The following is a 19,094-nucleotide window of genomic DNA, read 5'->3' as shown; positions in this document are numbered from 1 at the left end:
CCTTTGAAGAATCTCCCTCTGACCGGCGAGCTTCTCGTGACTTTAGCGTGGGGTGAAAGAGGGTGCGCCTCCGACGGCTCATCTGACAATACCAACTGGATAGGTGCAGGCTGGAGGTCAGGAGGCGGGGAAGCAGTTGAAGTGTCAAAAGGGGGATCCAGGGGGGTTGGAATTGGCACGCGAGAGAGAGATTCCCCCAATGGTTCTGTTGACGCATCCTCTCCAGCAGGAGGACTGTCCGTGGGAACTGGCACAGTGTCAAGCACACTCCCTCCCCCAGTGTCTTCGAAAGTCTCAAATTCCTCTGGCTCTGCCCCTTGCTGTAGCTGAGGGGGCTGAAGCTCCTCCAGCCCCCCTCCTTGATTCTCCTGAGAGACCTGGGGCTCGACACTACTCCCAGGTTCTAAGGGCTGGCTACCATTGATACCATCTGCCCAGAGCAGCAGCAACAACAGTTGTGCCAATGACAGGAACATCTGGTGGAACTGAAGGACTCTGGAGGACCTCTGATGCCACCTTGAAAGGAAGCCATTGGACTTCAGCCTGGGTTAATTTGGTACTGCTGAGAGCACCCAGTATTCCAAAGACAGATTACTTAAGGAAGAGGCTGAAAGCCAGCCTGGCGTAGGGACTAAATTTGGACCAGGACTGTGGAGACCCGGATTCAAATCCCCACTCAGTCATGAAGCTCACCAGGGGACCTTGAGCCAATCATTCTCTCTGAGCCAAGGTTGTTGTGGAAATAAAAAGGGTAGAGAATTATATACATTGTCTTGAGCCTCTTGAAGGCAGGGTGAGATAGAAGTGTAATAGATAAGGAGCTCTCTTCTCAAGCATTACTTCACACCAATATCATAATGAGTTATTTTTTCCAATGCCTGGGTCTAGCAATGTGAGGGCAAGATTGTCCTCGTATAAATTTGATTTTAGAAGTGTAAACTACTTTGAGAAGTGGTCTACAAATATTGTAAAATAAAATACATGTTTCCTATCTTTCTATCTATTTGTAAGTAAAACCTCTAAATGGTATACTAGAAGTAGACTGGATTTCAATAACACTATGAAGCTTGCAGGCACCATTTAATTATCGGGAGTTTATATATATATATATTAAATTCCAAGTTTTTGTTCTGATTTTATTTACAGTTTCTCTTGTTCAATTATTACTTATTGTCATTGTTACGGATAATGAACAAATCTTCATAAATCACAAGTGAGGTGAAATAATGAACAAATCTTCATAAATTGCAAGTCAGGAGAAGACCATTTCTGCAGTCCTCTATGTGAGCTAATAGTTAAAGATGTTCCCACAATGGGCATTTGTGGCAGGAAAGTGATTCAATGACTATTTGACATGCTGGTTTTTGACTTGCTACTGGAGACACCTAGTTATTTACTAGATTATTAGGTTACAACAACAATAATACAACTTACATCATAATATTAAATGTAAAAATCAGTTTGTTTATTATTTATTTATTAGATTTATATCCCACCCTTCCTCCCAGTAGGAGCCCAACTCACATCAGAAGAATAGGGTGGGTCCTAAACTATATCTCTCTGAACGGTCAGAGGCCAGGGTAGAATATGCGTCTTCAGCAAATGGCAAAAACTATACAGTGAAGGCACTAGGCACATCTCTGCAGGGAGGGAATTCCACAGCTCAGGGGTAGCCACAGAGTATGGCACCTCTCCCGGGACTGATGGTATAAGCAGCTTCATATGTTCATGCCCTTACATGTACACATAATGTGTGAGAACTTTTAGCAACATTTGCTCAGAGCTTGGAAAAGTTACTTTTTTGAACTATAACTCCCATCAGCCCCAGCCAGCATGGCCACTGGATTGGGCTGATGGGAGCTGTAGTTCAAAGAAGTAACTTTTCCAAACTCTGCATTTGCTTCTGTGCCTTTAACTTTGGCCCTGCTCCTGGGTATTCTGATGATGATGTTTCCGATACCAATTGTACAACGTATGTGTCTATGATAACCTCATTAAAAACTTCACATCCTCTGTCAAAAGTAATCCATGCTGGACAGTAGTAAGCTTATCCCTGCTTTAGAGAAGGGAATCTCCCATGACGAGTGTCCCTAAGACTGATGTTTTGCTGCCATTTAGTACATTCTTCACACTGGCTTAAATTAGCCCTGCAGAGATGCAAGGAATTAACATTTGCTTCCTTCAGGCAGCATAGCTGGAGATGTTGCCCGTGCATTGACCCATCGATATATTTTCCTTTTTTTCCTGCCTTCAGGCACAGAATGAAATCTCTGGTTATAAAATGCCAGTTAAGGATCAATGCTGCCCGATTAAAAAATATTTTCAGCGAGCTATAGAATAGGCCAGTGATTAATGGTTTACCAATTAACATTTTCACCTTTCTCAAGTTGGAGAGTACATTTTTTCACAGCCAGGCGCATGTTCAATTAAATGTACATTAATGGTGCCCATTGCTGAGTTTATTATTTTTCCGGCTTCCGGTTCATTTATTATCACACAGATCACTGCCACAGCCCACACTATCTTCAGATGCACCTGTTTTTCACTGTCTTGTATTTCAAAAGCTTTGGTTATCTTTTGGACAAGAAGAATCAGAAGTTCAAATATGTTTTTATTCGGCTAGTAGAGTTCCTCTCTTTCTGAAACCACAAGAGAATCTCACGTGTGTGAGGACAACTAAGGTGAGTCCAAGCTGCTAAAATGCAATGTTGTTTCTCCCACAGCCTAGTTAAGGTTGCCATCTTTTTTTTACTGGCCCTGCTTCAGGGCCTTTAAAAGCAGACTTGCCACACAGAGATTTAGCAAGCAAAGCTTTTCCAGCCATGGAGATGGGGGGCGGGGGAGGGAGTTAGCAAAAAGCACAATCTGCTAATTCTCTTTGTGAACGATTACTTCTTAAGGACACAGTAACAGAGCCAGTCAGTATATATTTTAAAAGTTGGCAACATTACTAGTCCCTAATGGTTCAGCTAGACCAGCATAGTCTTCCAAGAGCTCAGGCAGAGTTCTTTCCCACAGCATAACCAATGCAAAGAGCTCCTGCTGTCTCACTAGGCCTCATCTGCACTGTACATTTAAAGCAGCAGCATACCACTTTATGAGAGTGGCCGGCCCACCTCCCCTTTCAACAAGCCTTTTAAGTGGATCACGTATCCCAGTCTGCATCTGCCTGTACTGGAATTGTTTTTAAGAAGTTTTTGTTTTTTTTAACATGTTTTATTGAGTATTTGAATTTTTCCAGGAAAATAAGACGGAAAAGAAAAAAAGAAATAGGATCAGCAATAAAAGCATACATGAAGCACAGGGTGAATAACAAGGATGAGTCAGCATACAGAATGAATGGTTACAATGGAAGCAAGACCAGCAGCAGGCATGACTGGGCCCTTGAGCACCAGCCTGCCCTCTCCCACTGTGGTAAATGCTGGCTGCGCTATGTGCGCATGCATGCCTTCCATCAACCAAGATGGTGGCAGGGGCATCAGCTCCTTAGGGAAGCCTTGGCTGCCATATTGGTTGATGGTAGGCATGTGAGTGCAATGCGACCACCATTCACCACAATGGAAGAAGTAGGTGGGGCATGCAGGCGGATGTTGCAGGCCTGCATGGTTGTAGGGGGAGTGCCTGAGAGCTCCCTCTCTCCAATCCATGGTGGAGTCGGGAGCTGATGCTGATGCGGATTGCGGAATAGGTGCGCTACCCACCCACACTAACACCCCCTCTGGGCCCCAGGGGCCCTTGGCCAGGGCCTAACCTGGTCACCCTCTGGCACCGGCCCTGAATGAAAGACACAGTCTAATGTTTGTGACGCTTCATTTCTAGGTTCCCCAGAAGTGACAGGAGAAAACCAGCTATCAAGGAAGGAGACATCCAAAAAGGGGGAAAGGGGAAGAGCAGAAGGTGTTGCAGAATCCACTGCCGTGCATAGGCCGATAGTGGGGACCGTCCATGCCAGTGGAGTCTGGTGTCTCCGATGTCAGTGGGGCAGTGAATCTGCTCTGGGTTGTAGTTCAGACTTTCAAGGGGCTGTCCAAGGGGCTGTCCAAGGGGCTGAAAGCTGAAAGCCCCTTGGATAGCTCCTTCAAACTATGGACTAAAACCTGGAGCAGATTCACTGCCCAACTGAAGTTGGAGCCACCAGCCTCCACTGCTCCATGCTCCGGTTGATTAATTTAGTCAATAAAATCAAACCATGTGGTGGAAAAGGTATCCCACTTACCCTGGTCCCAGGCCACCCACAGTTTTTGCATTAATTTTTCCAGGAGAGCAAGGTGCCATACACGATTGTACCACTTGTCCAATGACATGCCGCTGAGCGCCTTCCATTCCACTGCTATGACCACACGGGCAGCAACCAACAACAGTTGGATGAGCTCCTTAGATCCAAGGTCACTGTTAGGTCCTGTGAATAGTCCAAGCAGTCTTAATTCCAGGGTTTTCTCAATTGTCTGTTTAGTGATACTCTTGATTTCGGTAAAAAATCTGCTTGCCAAAACAGTATTGCCCTTGCACATTCCCACCACATGTGAAGGTATCTTTAAGATTTTTTAGTGCTTTGTCATTTGTTTGTTGCCCTGGGCAACCTTTGGGAGGAAGGGCAAGATATTCATGACAAGAAAAGCAACTCTGCTGTGAGTTCATGGCAGAGGTAAGATTCAAACTGGGGGCTCCATGATTCACTTCATTTGTTCTTTCCGCTGCACAGGGCACATAGATAAGGCAGCTCCTAGTATGATATCAAATGCTCTTTAACAAGGGGGAGATTTTATACTTCCAACAGCAGAGTGCCTCTAATCTATTATACAGAGAGAAGAGAATTCCATAAACCTGAATTCCGAGCATGGCTACCCTGCCTAACAAACCCCATTCCCCTGAATGCTGAAACAATTAGCAAACTGTTCATTCATAAAATTATAGCCACAGATGTACACCTGCAGCTGTGCAAGGGGCTTTTTCATCACCATTCAGGAAAAAACAATTACACACTCCTGTGTGCACTTTTGTTTGGGGAATATGAGGCCAGGAGTGCCAAACATGTCAGAATTATTGTACACAGTGCAAGCCTCTCTGAAAACACATAAGCAAATTTTCAAGAACTCAGCTGTCCAAATACCAATCTTGGGCTGTGAGCACACTAGTCTCCTACAGCAAAGAGTTATCATTGACCACACCTGGAGGGGCAACGGGTTGATCTATTGATCAGTTGTGAAATCTGTGTGAAGCTAATTTTTTTTTTAAAAAAATGCACTCGAGCTGCTCCCACCAGGTTTTAAGGGGAAAAGGGGTGGGGTTTGACTAGTGTTGTGTGCCCCCTTTTCCAGAAAAGAGATGTGGAGATGAACTGGAACTGTCAGAACAGTAAGTGTGTCTCTACCCTCAGGCTCAGGGCCTGTTCTAAAGGGCAGCCAGGTTGGGCACTGGCCCGAGGGCCCCGGAGCCCCTGAGGGGCCCCTGAGGGGCCCTCTGCTCCCCTTCTGCGATCTGCACCCCCCCATTCCCCCCACTTACCTGTCAGCCGGCTTTTTAGCATTGCCCTTAATGAAGATGGCGGCTGCAGCTTCCCTAAGGTACTGAAGCCGCTGCCGCCATCTTAGTTGATGGCAGAGATGTGCGTGCGTAGCATGCACATGTGCCATCAACAAAGATGGTGGCGGAGGCTTCATTCCCCTTAGGGAAACCGCGGCCGCCATCTTCATTAAGGGCAATGGTAAAGACTAGACAGGTAGGGGGGCCACGCGGGGGGCACGCACACACACACACACACTGGGGGGCCAGGGCAAGCTGATGCCCAAGGGCCCCTGCATGCCTGGAGCTGGCCCTGTTCAGGCTGCATAGTAGCAGTCCCTAGCATGGCCAACAAGTTCCTGCAATAGAGGCACTGAGGCTGTGGCTTTAGAGCTACAAAGGCTCACAGCAGCTGACAGTGGAGGCTGGTCCATTGGGATGAATAAGGCATTTACAACCAGTCCGGGGGGGGGGGCTGGCTGTCAGTTTTGTCCTCCTTTAGTCTCAGTGTTGCCCTTATGGAACTCAGCAGGGAGGAGGATGTGGAGAAAACTAGAATTAGTGGGCTCTGCCTGTCATTGGCTCCCACTCTGCCAGTAACTGGCTCTGACTCCACCTATTGCTGGCCCCACCCATTCCAATGGACATTAGCTACCACTGCCTGCTGACACCAACAGCCAAATGCTGCATGTTGCAGGCCCGGTGCCAGAGGGTGGCCAGGTCGGGCCCTGGCTAAGGGCCACGGAGGCCCAGAGGGGCCCTAAAGAGCACCTCCTTAGGGTAGGTAGGTAGCACTCCCACAAATCATGGAGAGGGAGCTCCCAGGCACCCCCACAATATAGACAGTGTGGGTTTCAATAAACCCACACATATGCCCCACCTACCTCTCCCATCCCTGTGAATGCCATGTGTGCTGTGCATGCATGCCTGCCATCAATCAAGACAACAGCAGGGGCTTCCCTAGAGGGCTGACGCCCCCACCACCATCTTGGTTGATGGCAGGCATGCATGCATGCTATATGAGCACGTCATTCACATGAGATGAGGGCGAGAAGTTGGTGGGATGCACTGGCGGGCGCCCCGAGCCTAGGGCAGGCTGGTGCCCAAGGGCCCAATCATATCTTGTGCCAGCATGTTGCTACCCACTCATCAATTGCACACTGAATGATGGTCCTCATGGTGCCACTGCCAGTTAGCAACAGCGTCCAGTAAAAGCAGTGGCTCTTGCATTTCCCATGCAATTGTGCTCCATGGTGGGATTCAGTAGCCTGTCAGAAAACCACTGCATGAGTCAGGTGTCAACCCGTGTATGCGTGAGCAAGTGTAGGGTAATGGTTAGAGTGTTGGACTAGGGCCTGGAAGACCAGGGTACAAATCCCTACTGGGTGACCTTGGGCCAATCACAGTCTCTTAGCCTAACCTACCTCACAGGGTTGTTGTGAGGATGAAATGGAGAGGGAAGAGAACCATGTACTCCACCTTGAGGTCCTTGGAGGAAAGGTGGGAAATAAATGTAACTATAAATAAATACTTGCCATTGCTGCTGCCTGAAAGAAAATGGAGGGATGCAGGAGCAGATTTCTCTCCCTCCCCTGATGATGCTAAATGCTGATGATACTAAATTCTTCAGGGTCATTGAAACAAAAAGAGATTGGAAAAAGAACTCCAAACTGAGTGAATGGGCAGTAAAATGGCAAATGCAATTTAATGTGAGCAAATGTAAAGTGATGCATGTTGGGGCAAAAATTCTTTATTTCACATATATGCTCATGGGGTCTAAACTGGCAGTGACTGACCAGGAATGACGGATTGCAGAGGACAGCTCAATTAAGATGTTGACCCAGTGTGCGGCAGCTGTGAAAAAGGCAAATTCCCTGGTGGGGCTCGTTAGGAAAGGGACTGAAAATAAAACTGCCGATATCATAATGCCATTGTACAAATCTAGGATGCGACCACATTTGGAATAGTATGTACAGTTCTGGTTGCCTCACATCAAAAAGGATATTGTGGAGTTGGAAAAGGTTCAGAAAAGGGCAACTAAAATGATCAAGGGGATGGAGCGACTCCCCTATGATGAAAGGTTGTGGCATTTGGGGCATTTTGGTTGAGAGAAAAGGCAAGTAAGAAGTGACATAATAGAAGTTTATAAAATTATGCATGGCACAGAGAAAGTGGACTGAGAAAAGTTTTTCTTCCTCTCTTGTAACACTAAAACTCGTGGACATCCAATGAAACTGAGTGCTGGAAGATTCAGAACAGACAAAAGAAAATATTTCTTCACATACCGCATAGTTAAATGATGGAATTTGCTCCCACAAGAGGCAGTGATGGATACCAACTTGGAGGGTTTTAAAAGATGATTAGACAAATTCACCGAGGATAAGCCTATCAAAGACTACTGGTCACAATGGCTATGCTCTGCCTCCGCAGTCAGAGGCAGCCTGCTTCTGAATACCAGTTGCTAGAAACTGCAGGAGGGGAGAGTGCTCTTGCACTCAGGTCCTGCTTGCAGGCTTCCCACAGGCATCTGGCTGGCCACTGTGAGAAACAGAATGCTGGATGAGATGGGCTTTTGGTCTGATCCAGCAGGGCTCCTCTTATGTTCTTAAGAGTGAATGCAAAGCTGAAAGGAATATTCACAAATGTCAAAAATCTGACAGACTTCCCAATGTTGCCATCCAACTGTTGGATTTGCATTTCAAATTCAAAAGTTGAGCTTGAATCTTCATCAGTGGCAAATTTGATCTGAACATTCAAAACTGGGAACTTTACACCGGTTGGCATCTCTTGGTTGCCTGGATTTTGGCAGGCTTCAAATATGAAATCTCATTTGTGGTCAATTAGCATTGCACATACATACTTTTATGTACTACAAAGCATGGCAGATAAACAATCAAAGACTGTTCAATATAAGTCACAAAAATAAAGGCACCCCTTTCGTGTCATTGCTCCTGTATCCAAAACAGCACTACCCCCACACAAGAGGGAGGTATTGGCAGGTTTCAGGGAAACCCAAGATTTCCAGATGTACAACTAGAGCTTTAATATAGGGGGAAACCCTAAGAGACATACCCCCCAAAAAATCCAGCCAAGTGAGAACTGAGGCTGTGTGCACACCATGCATTTAAAGCACCCCTCAAGAATCCTGGGAACTGTACCTTACCTGTCACATAGCTACAATTCTCAGCATACATAATAAACAATTCCCAGGATTCTTGGAAGGGGAGGAATGAGCTCTAAATGTATGATTTGTATGTAGCCTGAGCCACAGAATGCTGAGTGTGGGTTGTTGTGTTTTGTTTTGTTTTTTGTGATGGGGGAGAAAAACAGGTGGGAGAGGAAATGGAATAGAGCAGTGGTTCCCAACCTTTATGCGTACAGGACCCCCCTCCATAACCTCAAACAATTTTGCAACCCCCGCATGCTAATTGATGCCCTCCTATTGTAGCTGCTCTGGCCAGCACCACGATTTGCATGCAGGTGGAGAAACAGAGGCAGGAGAGAGAGAGAGAGAGAGAGAGAGAGAGAGATGTGCCTGGCAGAAAATTAAAGCCCAATAAATATATAATAAATTTAAACATGCGGCTCATGCAAGCCTATAGTCAAAATCAAAATAGAAGCAAACTTAGGCACTGGGGATGGGGGCAGGTGAGTGTGAATGGGCAGAGAGTGAAGTCCTGTGAAGGAAGGGGGGCAGGGTTAGAGGGAGGAAAGGGGTGTCAAGTTGTGGTTGGGGAGAGGTTCGGTGGGTTGAAAGAAGGCATGCAAGTAAGCAGCTGGAAGAGTGAAGAGGAGAAGCCATGTGGGAAGGAGGGCTCTTGGGACATGAGGACAGGGGGAAAGGGAGGGAGGAGGGACGGTTGGAGTAAAATGGGCTGTGTGTCTATTCTAGGTGTTTCTTTTTTTCTCTCTCCCTCCTCAGAGTGACCTGTGGTGTCAGGGAGGCCTCAAAACAAGTGCACATGATCCCACTCCTCTTCTTTCCCTCACTTCCCGCCGCTGTTCCTTTTACACCAAAGAGAGGGTATCCCAAGGCAGGGGAAGGAGAAGAGGGGACCAGATGGCGAGCACGAGGGTGGGGTCCTCCTCAACTGCCACCTCCTTTCTCTCCCTCTCTTTCTGAGGCAAAGGGGTGAGGAATGACATCCCCTTCTTCTTTTGTCTCCCTCACCTCCCCCCATGATGACCACCACCTTCAACTTAGCCTGGTAACGGCCTGTGTGGGACTATAGGAAAATGCACAGGGAGGGGAGAGTGTGCCTCTGCTGCTGCGGGACTTTTTCTGTGTTGTTTGCATTTCAGGAGTCTGATGGGTTGTGGGAGGGATTGCAAGGAGGCCATCAACCCCCCGCCCCTACACATACACACCATAAGGGGTTAAGGAGTTGGGAGCCCAGGAACAGCAATCAGCAGCTGGTCTCCTTGGGGGTCGGGGTGAGGATGCAGGAATGAAAGTCGCTCACACCTGCTCAATTCATTTCAGCTGGTGTGAAGACCTCTTTAAAAGATTAATAAATAATTCCTCTCTTGGCTGGCCCCCAGTTTGGAAACCGCTGGAATAGAGTATCAAATACATATATGAAATACTGCACAAATATGTGGGCATTCAGAGACTATCTGGAGCATGTACAACTTTAGAATTCAGAATTTTGAGTGGGTTTTTTGGAGGGGGGAGCAAAATAATTTCAGCTCTAAGTGGAAATAGCAGCGTCATTTCAAATCAATGCAGTTTCTTCTGAACTTTAATACAGCCCATCCAGCTGCAGACTAGCCATATTTTGATTTTTACCATTCCTTTTTCATAGCACATTCCCTCAAGCCATATGATTCATATTCTTGCACAAGTGCTGGGTGGATAGCTCCATCCAAGGCCAGGATCACATCCACACCATACATGTAAAACACTTTTATACCACTTTAACAATAATGGATTCTCAAAAAAATCCTGAGAACTGTCGTTTGTTAAGAGTGCTGACATCACAGACCTACAACTCCCAGCATCTTTAACAAACTACAGTTCCCAGGATTCTCCATGACTATTAAAGTAGTATAAGAGTGCTTTAAATGTACAGTATGGATATAACTTAGGGATGGATGAATCTGTCCATTTTGGTTTCTCTTATATTCTCATTGTGTAGGGATGGGATGAAAATATTGTTATAGGATTGTGGGGTTGAGATGGATGATGTCTGTGGGTCCCCTCTAAGCCTGGAATCCTGCATCTGGAAGTTGGGGTGCACAATAGAAGAAACCTGCTGCAATGACCAAGTCACTTTCTTCGTTTGGTTGATAGGTCTGTCAAGTGTCCCCATTAACATGTGTAAAGACATGGCCAGGACAGCAATGTGTTGCCATAAGAACAAGGGTTTCCCTCCCCCAGGTGTGCAGCCAGCCTTCCTTGTTAGGTAGGGCAGTCACATTTCTAGGTGGGGCATTTGGGAGGGAGAAGTGCATAGCACCAGCCAATCCTCCCCCTCATTGTTGGACAGGCTGTGAGGACCAGGCCAGAAGAAGGGAGAGGCAGTGACCTTCCCCCTCACTCCTCCTCCATCCAGAGAGTGTGTTAATTTACACAAATGAAGTTTAATCTGTTGAATTATCTCACCCTTTTTTGAGAGATCCCCTGGAATAACAGACTCAAAAGCTTGACTTTGCCTATAGCTACAGACCCCTTTCACCTCTGATCTGCCCATGTTCTAATTCTTCATGAACTGCTTTGGTAAAGACAGTGAGCTCCTGAGCTTGGCTTTGATGCTGCATTAGTAGGGTTGCCAGGTCAGAGCCATCCAAAAACCTGAGAAAATGGGGGCGGGCCCTAGTGATGTCACGGGGTGGGCCCTAGTGACATCACGGGGCGGGCCCTAGTGATATCATTAAGCATGATACATTGTATCAGCCACAGTTGCTTGGAGCATGCCATTCAAAAAAAATTCTCTGGAGATTAAAATAGAAATCTTACCTAAAATAGGGTGTAAAATAAGGTCATTCTTTCTCACAAGCTTAGGGTGATGCAAAATGGAAATGGACTGCCTTCAAGTTAGTCCCAGATAGGGTCTCCATGGTAAGCAGTATTCAGACAGAGGTGGTTTACTATTGCCTTCCTCTGAGTCTGAGAGGCAGTGACTGGCCCAAGGTCACCCAGTGAGCTTCATGGCTGTGTGGGGATTTGAACCCTGGTCTCCCAAGTCACAGTTCAACACCTTCAGGGAACATTTAATCTAGCTTCCTTGCTTCTGGCAAGAAGGGTTTACGTTCCCTCAGGCCAGGCCATTATTGGAAGAAAGGAGCCTAGTGTTGCAGAGATGTTAGATGGGAGCACAGATGGATGCTCCTGAAGGCAGCAATTATAAACATGCTTATTAAGGAACTAAGCCCCATAGAACTCAACAGGACTTACTTCTGAGTAGATAGTTTGGATTGTGCTGTTTGTAATGCTTGACTAGGGATCCTCTGCAAAGACATCCATATCCAAGCAGGGTTGACAACCCCCTGCCTGGAATGCCCTGCCCTTATCTTTTAATGTGGCTGCTCCAAACTTCTTTACAGATTTGACCCTTCACTTCAGAAAGAGGTCTGAGAAATGTGTAAGAGAAAGAAGATTCTCTACCCTTTCTGTCTACTCTGTGGGGTGCTATAAACTCACTTGGACAGCCAATCCAATTCCAGTGAGTAATAATTGACAGAGAAAAAACACCCATGGTTTGGTCTACCTTCACAGGCAGCAGCTTGGGAACAACAACTGCAGCCACACTTCCAAATATGTGAATTCTCTTTTACCATTAGTGGGCAAAAAACAAACCATCATGCAACCAACAAGGCACATTTTCAATGGGTTTTAGGGGGTTGAGTTGACCACATGGAACCACTGTTGTTGCTTCTATGGATGTAAGGGAGGAGGGTCAAAGGTACATGAAATGGAAACAGAAAATGAAAAAACAAGACAGTGATGCTTTCCTAAATGCAATACCATACCAACCACAACAAGATTTCAGAGCAGAGGTATCATGTGCTGATAGGATCTCACTCATGTCAGAAACCGTGCTGCAGCATTCTACATTAACTGACAGGGCTCTCCTTATGTTCTTCAAACCCAGCATCCAACCCTGGCCGGTCAAATGCATCCTGTAAGTTCACAACCAGAAAGCAAGGCGATAGACCAAGGATTTGCAAACTCACCACCACCACTACTTGAGCATTACTGAGGGTCTTGGCAGACCACTTAATGACTGCTTTGCCTGCTGAAGCAATTGAATGGTTTTAAATTGCATCAAGATGAAACATCTTATAAAAGATTATACGAAATAAGAATAATCTTTTATAATGCTTGGGAAATAGCAGGGAGTAGAAAAAGAGGAAGGCGAAACAAGACATGGATTGATTCCATAAATGAAGCCATATGATTCCATAAAGGAATGTTGAAACAAGGGATACTTCATCCATTTTAATGGGTCCCACAGAAACTTGTATCAAGTTGTCTGGTGTAGTTGAGCTGCAAACCTCCAGGGACAAAAGAACATCAGAGCCACAAGTACATATGCTCTGTAAATTGGATTATTAGATAACTTCAAAGAGAATCAGGCTCTCCAAAGAGGATCACATTTCCTGATAGAAATAGTGGTTCAGGTTTTAGTTAGTACAAAGAAAACAGTCTCCACTAGGAAGTAGGGCACCTGGCAAAATAGATATTCAATTTTGAAAGAGGCAGCTTCTCAACAGCCAACATTTTATTTCATTAATAGTTTCCATGCATCCATTCACTTTCAGATGCTGCCAGGTTTCTCATATACATGTATATAACGTTTACTGGAGCTAGGATATACTAGTTAGATAACTCTTCCTGCTATTTTGATTTTAAATATTTTTTATGATTTTAAATGTAACATTGAAAATATTTGTTTGTACTAAATGTATTTCCTGTTTGAGGCCTATGGCCAGACAGTAATAATAAATGATTGATGATTGATATGTTAGTTGGTTTAGATTATTTTATAAAGAAAGGTGGGATGTAATTCTTTTTTAAAAAAAATACTTTTTGGGATAAGTTTTGGTTTCTTGTTCCTTATTGTTTCAGTAATAAATACTTTTTATTTGCTGTAATGCTATGATAAATGTTTATACAGCAACTTGCAGCTGGTGCCAAGAGATAGGATAGTGTGTTCCTTTACTGAAGCTTCAAATCTTTACTCATATCTTGTCCCTAATGTTTGAAGCTGAATTATACACAGTCAAACTGAGTGTATCTACTCTGACCGGCAGCAACTCTGTTTGGTTTCAGGCAATGGTATTTCCCATCTGAAATCCTGTTAACTGGAAATGAGAAGGGTTGAACCTGAGACATGCTGCATACAAAAAAGGAAGACATCTCTACCTCTGTATGCATTGGGGGGGCATGATCAACAATCGGGGAGTTGAAGGGTTGCATTCTGCACCATAATCATGTTATACTTTGTTGTGAAGCAGGTGGGTGTCACATTATGAACTGAATGCCAAAATGTACGTGAACTGTCATTCCTGAGTATTAGGGTTGATTTCAAGTACATGTGGCTAGTAGTATGTGTACTCTCATTGTGGATACATGAAAAAAGCAAACTGCTATCACAGAAGTATACACCATTTTAAATGCATGGACTTGCAAAGATGGCTTTATTCTGCTTTTGTGGGAGAATATTCCAGAGGAGGTGCTCTTTTCTTGCCTTCGGTTTCCATTCATTAAGGAAAAAATTGCTACTACACCAAAGAAAAGGGTGATGGTGTCAGTGTTGTACTGAGTTGCCAAAATACCTAAGCCCATCATTTGTAGCCACATCATCTCCTGGCTCCTCTTACTCTACCCAAAGCTTCACACTCCCTCACTGCTTGATTAATACATTCTGTCTGCTTTTTAAATACACCTAGGCTAAAACAGGTTTACAGCAGCCTGTTGTCCCAACAGCTGTCATTCAAGTTACACTCTGATATGGCAGCAACTTGTCAATCCTTGTGATTTTTACAACTGGGCTAGTACATGATTTTAATTGTTTAAAGCAGGCTGGGTTTTAACACCAACTAAAAGGTTGGGACAGCTATACGAAGGGAAAAAATACTAGCATAATCATTTAATGGTAAACCTTGGACTGGGGATGCTTCCAGATTGTCATTGTTTTCAGGTGGGATCCAATCACATCAAGGCAAACTCAGATTATGCAGTGCAAATTGTTTTGTAGGTCTTCCACAACAAGCCTGCTTCCCCAAAAGATCAGTCTTTTTGCAGTAAGGAAAGTGGAATAACGCTTGCATGACACATTGTCTAACCTCCCCACAAACAAATCAGAGTGAATAAACAGGGCACCTGCAAACGAACATTGAACGTTTTTCACCACGCCCATGAAACATTCACACATATCATGCTTAGCATGGATGCAGCCATACTCAAACTGGTCTAGGCTGTGGCCAGTATATCACATTGTGGCCTTAGCGTACTACTGGTTCAAAGGACAACTTTTCCTCCAACTTTGCTTTTCTTTTGCAAAAGCAAAGGAAAAGCACCTTTACCTGGTGGCCAACCTGGTGTTGCTCTTGGAATGTGTGAAACAGCTTAGAGGCTGTGCAAACTTGTCCCTGGTGCCTGCATTGTACAGCTTCAGCTACACTTGGGCCAAATTCCCTGAGGGCAAAGTGGACGGGGCTACATACACCACACACTCCAGTTTGTCAGTTTGGATTTCTCACTGTGTGCTGAGAAAATAGCTGTCCGCCAATGCCCAGAAAGGAAATGCAATGCAGAAGAGATTCCCAAATGAGCTAGTGATGGAGGAGCGCTATCTTATTCCATGGCCAGTATGGAAGCCAATCAGGGTGGCGAAGGAGGGACAGAGCGCTGTGCTTCATCAGCCCCTTATAGCTGACCATGGAAGAAAAGATTGCTCTCTTCTCCCATGGCCAGGTGGTTGCAGAACATGGCAGGTGAGGGGTGCACGAGAGGGGGAAGGGGACATGGCCTGAGTAGAGTTCCAGAGACCACATTTGGAGACCTGGTGGGTCAGATTAGGACCAGAAGCTCCCTAGCCTGAGTTAAGCTATGAAGAGTAGGGCTCCTGCTGGGAGGAAGGGTGGGATAGAAATCAAATAATAAATAATAAATAAAAGGAAGACATATCACCATCAGTTTTGTATTTATCAAAACTTCAAATGGTTTGAAAAGCAATTGAATAAAAAAAATGTACTTGCCCATTTCTGCAGTCCCATACTAAAATTAGGGGGGAACTGGTGAAGCTGAAGGACATGTGAAAAAGATATACAAGAAAGCTATGTTGTCTTAATGAGTATAATTAGTATTTTCCAAATTCCTTTCCAGTTATCACAGTAGTTCTTAATTGAAACCCTTCTGTGTTCTTAGGGGAACATTTTAGGACAGTTTATAACTTCCCACCTGCCACCCTTCAACTGCAGTTGTATTCAAATTCCCTGATGTGAAGTGTCATTGCTACTGTAGAGAAGTAATTTTAACTAAATAAAATGGGAATGCTGTAAATAAATGCTCCACGTTGTCAATATGATATTCTCTTTCTCTGCCTCTTTGTCAGTTGCCTTTTATTGACGCTCTGCAAAGCTGTGGCTGAAGATTTTGACTTTGTGTGCGTGTGCTGAACTTGTGGCTAAGATGCTCATGAAAGTTAATGACAATAGGTGATTACGTGAAATATGTTTCTGGCTTTAAGATCTTCAGGCTGAGCCTGCAGGCCGCCGCATCGGCAGCGGTTGCTAGGAGACGGGCGTCGCGGCTTGTCAGCCTCAGCAGGAGCCATGGAGGGCAGGCCGGGCCGGCTCCTCCTCCTTAGTCCAGCCGGTTCTCCCTGCTCCGGAAAGGACGGCTGGCCGCTTCACCCCTCCTGCTGTTGGCGCCGCTGGGGGGGCCCATCGCGGCCGCTGCCACCCAGCGGCACCCACAGCAGGAGGGGTGAAGCCGGCAGCCGTCCTTTCCGGAGCCTCCCGCTGAGCCTGCAGGCCGCGTCGGCAGCGGTTGCTAGGAGACGGATCCGATGCGGCTTGTCAGCCTCAGCGCAGGAGCCGTGGAGGGCAGACCGGGCCGGCTCCTTTTTAGCCCCGGAGCCGGTTCCTCTGCTCTGGAAAGGACGGCCGCCGGCTTCACCCCTCCTGCTGTGGGCGCCCCTGGTCGGCAGCGGCCACGATGGGCCCCCCCAGCGGCGCCAACAGCAGGAGGGGTGAAGCGGCCGGCCGTCCCTTTCCGGAGCCGGAGAACTGGCTGGACTAAGGAGCCGCCCCAGCCTGCCCTCCACGGCTCCTGCGCTGAGGCTGCCAGGCAGGCCGCAAGCCGCATGGGCCCCGTCTTGGCCGGGGCTAAGAGGGAGCTGGCCCAGCCTGGGCTCCACTGCCACCCCACCACTCGCCTCAGTCCACCCATGGCAGCGGCAGCGGCTGCGATCCCCCCCCAACCAGAGACTTCAGCAGCCTGAGCCCCAGGGCGGGGAACTGGCTCCGGGCCGGCCGGGGCTAAGAAAGACAGAGCCAGGCCGGCCCAGCCTAGCCTCCGCTGCCACCGCTCGCCTCCACCCACCCATGGGCCATCAGATCACCCTCACACGCCCGGGCCCCGGCCTCACTTGTATGTTCTCTCTGTGGGTGGTGGCGGGAGCGGGCAGGGGCTGCTGCTGGAGGAGTCCCTCCCTCACTGTGTCGGCTGCTCAAGTCCTGCCTGCCTCCCTGAAATTGTAAAGAGCGGAAGTCGGCCAGCCGCAGCCCAACGTATGCGTGGTCAATCGCGCATGCGTGGCTGAGGGGGCCAATAAAAAGCCGGAGATCCACCTTTTAAATTGAAGTATAGCCGGAGGCCAGAGACGGCCCCCTTTTGCTGGAGTCTCCGGCAGATTGCCGGAGACCTGGCAAGCCTATGCATTAGGTATCTCAGTTTTAAATTCCACCTGAAAAATAAACTTTTCACACTACAAGTTTACAGAAGGTCAGAGAGAGGGAAAATACTATAGGGTGTGTTTGTTAACTCCTCCTAGAGAGTCCCTCCTTCTAGTCTTATTCCTGGCCTTTAGATTTTCCTTCCTGTTGAACAATCAAGGGAAGACATTTTAACTGGCTGCTATATAAAAGACAAACTAAGCAATTGGAAACTAATTGTGGAAAGTAATTGGATTAAAAAAAAAACCTGGTTACTGGGTTGATTTTTGTCCAGAAACCCTAAAAGGCCTCATGTTGAGCTGCACATATTGGGAAAATCAGAAATTAGGCCTGAGTTATAGCCTAGGTGTCCAGCCTGCCAGTCAGCTAACTGTAGCATACAGAGCAATTTTTGTATTCCTCTAGGGCTGTTTTCATCCATCACCATCAAGTAATCACGAAAAAAGAAAAAAATAGCCATTATGATTGTGTAGCAAGTTCTTTAAGAGTATAAAGGATGGCAATTTCTTCAGATTACTGTAAGCTATCTCATTATTTCACCCTTTAGCAATAAGCACCCAATTCTGTTCTACTCGTCATAATACTTGTCATAATAACTGCAAAATAAACAAACTCTTACTTCTTACTGCAGGCAAACAAACATGCTTATTGCTGGCTGGGTAGACAGCACAACTGAAAATGAAAATGAAAAGCAGGACAAAGGAAAGTCCAAGGGTTGGAGTCTAATTCCTAGCAACCTGGGGGGGGGCTCTCCAATGCTGGAGACCTTCAAGGGGCAGCTGGACAGCCACCTGTTGGGTATGCTTTAAGCTGGATTAGTTGGACTTGATGGCTTTATAGGCCTTTTCCCACTCTACTTTTCTATGATTCTATGAACTCTAGCCCATAATACAACGTTCTAATATTTAACTCTTAAAGGATCCTGTTACTATACAGGCTGTTCTTTCTGGATCACTTAAGTAATATAGGGTGATCGTGAACATGAAAAATCCACCCTCAGTCATGAAAAGTCTTGAGTGGACAGACTTGGGGGGGGGGCTCTTCCAGGTGAGGCTTTTATTCTGCACTTGCTCTGCCTTATTCACTGAATTTTTCAGAGGGTCCGATTCTTAAATTGTTCCTGTTCTTAAAACAAGCTATCAGTCTTTAATTGGAGGCTGTCCTTGTCTGTCATGTCACAAACTAAAAAGACAATTTTCCCCAAAAGTCCTAGGGCGGGGGATGAAGCAGCACCCACATTTGCCCCTCCCAGGCTGCAGACCTGACCTGCCCCCTCACCTGGCTGGAGTAGGAGTAGTTTTTGAATTAGTGTGAGTTGCAGCTGGATGCTGGAAAAGGCACAGAGAGGCTTGCTTGCTCTCTGTGCTAAATCCCGAGCTATGGCTTTGGGAAGCCTTCCCTAGAAGCCTAATGGGGAAACAAGATCGGTAGGAGTATTAATGCTGAGAACCCCTCCACCTTATGCTCAGGTTGTACATATGTGTAAATGAACCACATATCATAAAGACACCACAGTCTTTGCTGGCGTTCATTCCAAGGAAACCAAACTCTGATAAGCGCAGGAACCCTTGGAAGTCTCTCACCTCTTGGAGATTGGGGTGCGCACAACAATATGTTTCATTCACAGTTTCTCATTTTTTCAATTTTTTGTTCGGTTTGCCTCATCTCTGCATTATTTTTCAATT

Source organism: Rhineura floridana, chromosome 1 (assembly GCF_030035675.1).
Source record: "Rhineura floridana isolate rRhiFlo1 chromosome 1, rRhiFlo1.hap2, whole genome shotgun sequence".
In the NCBI taxonomy this organism is placed as follows: Eukaryota; Metazoa; Chordata; class Lepidosauria; order Squamata; family Rhineuridae; genus Rhineura; species Rhineura floridana.
Note: the sequence above shows the minus strand (reverse complement) of the source record.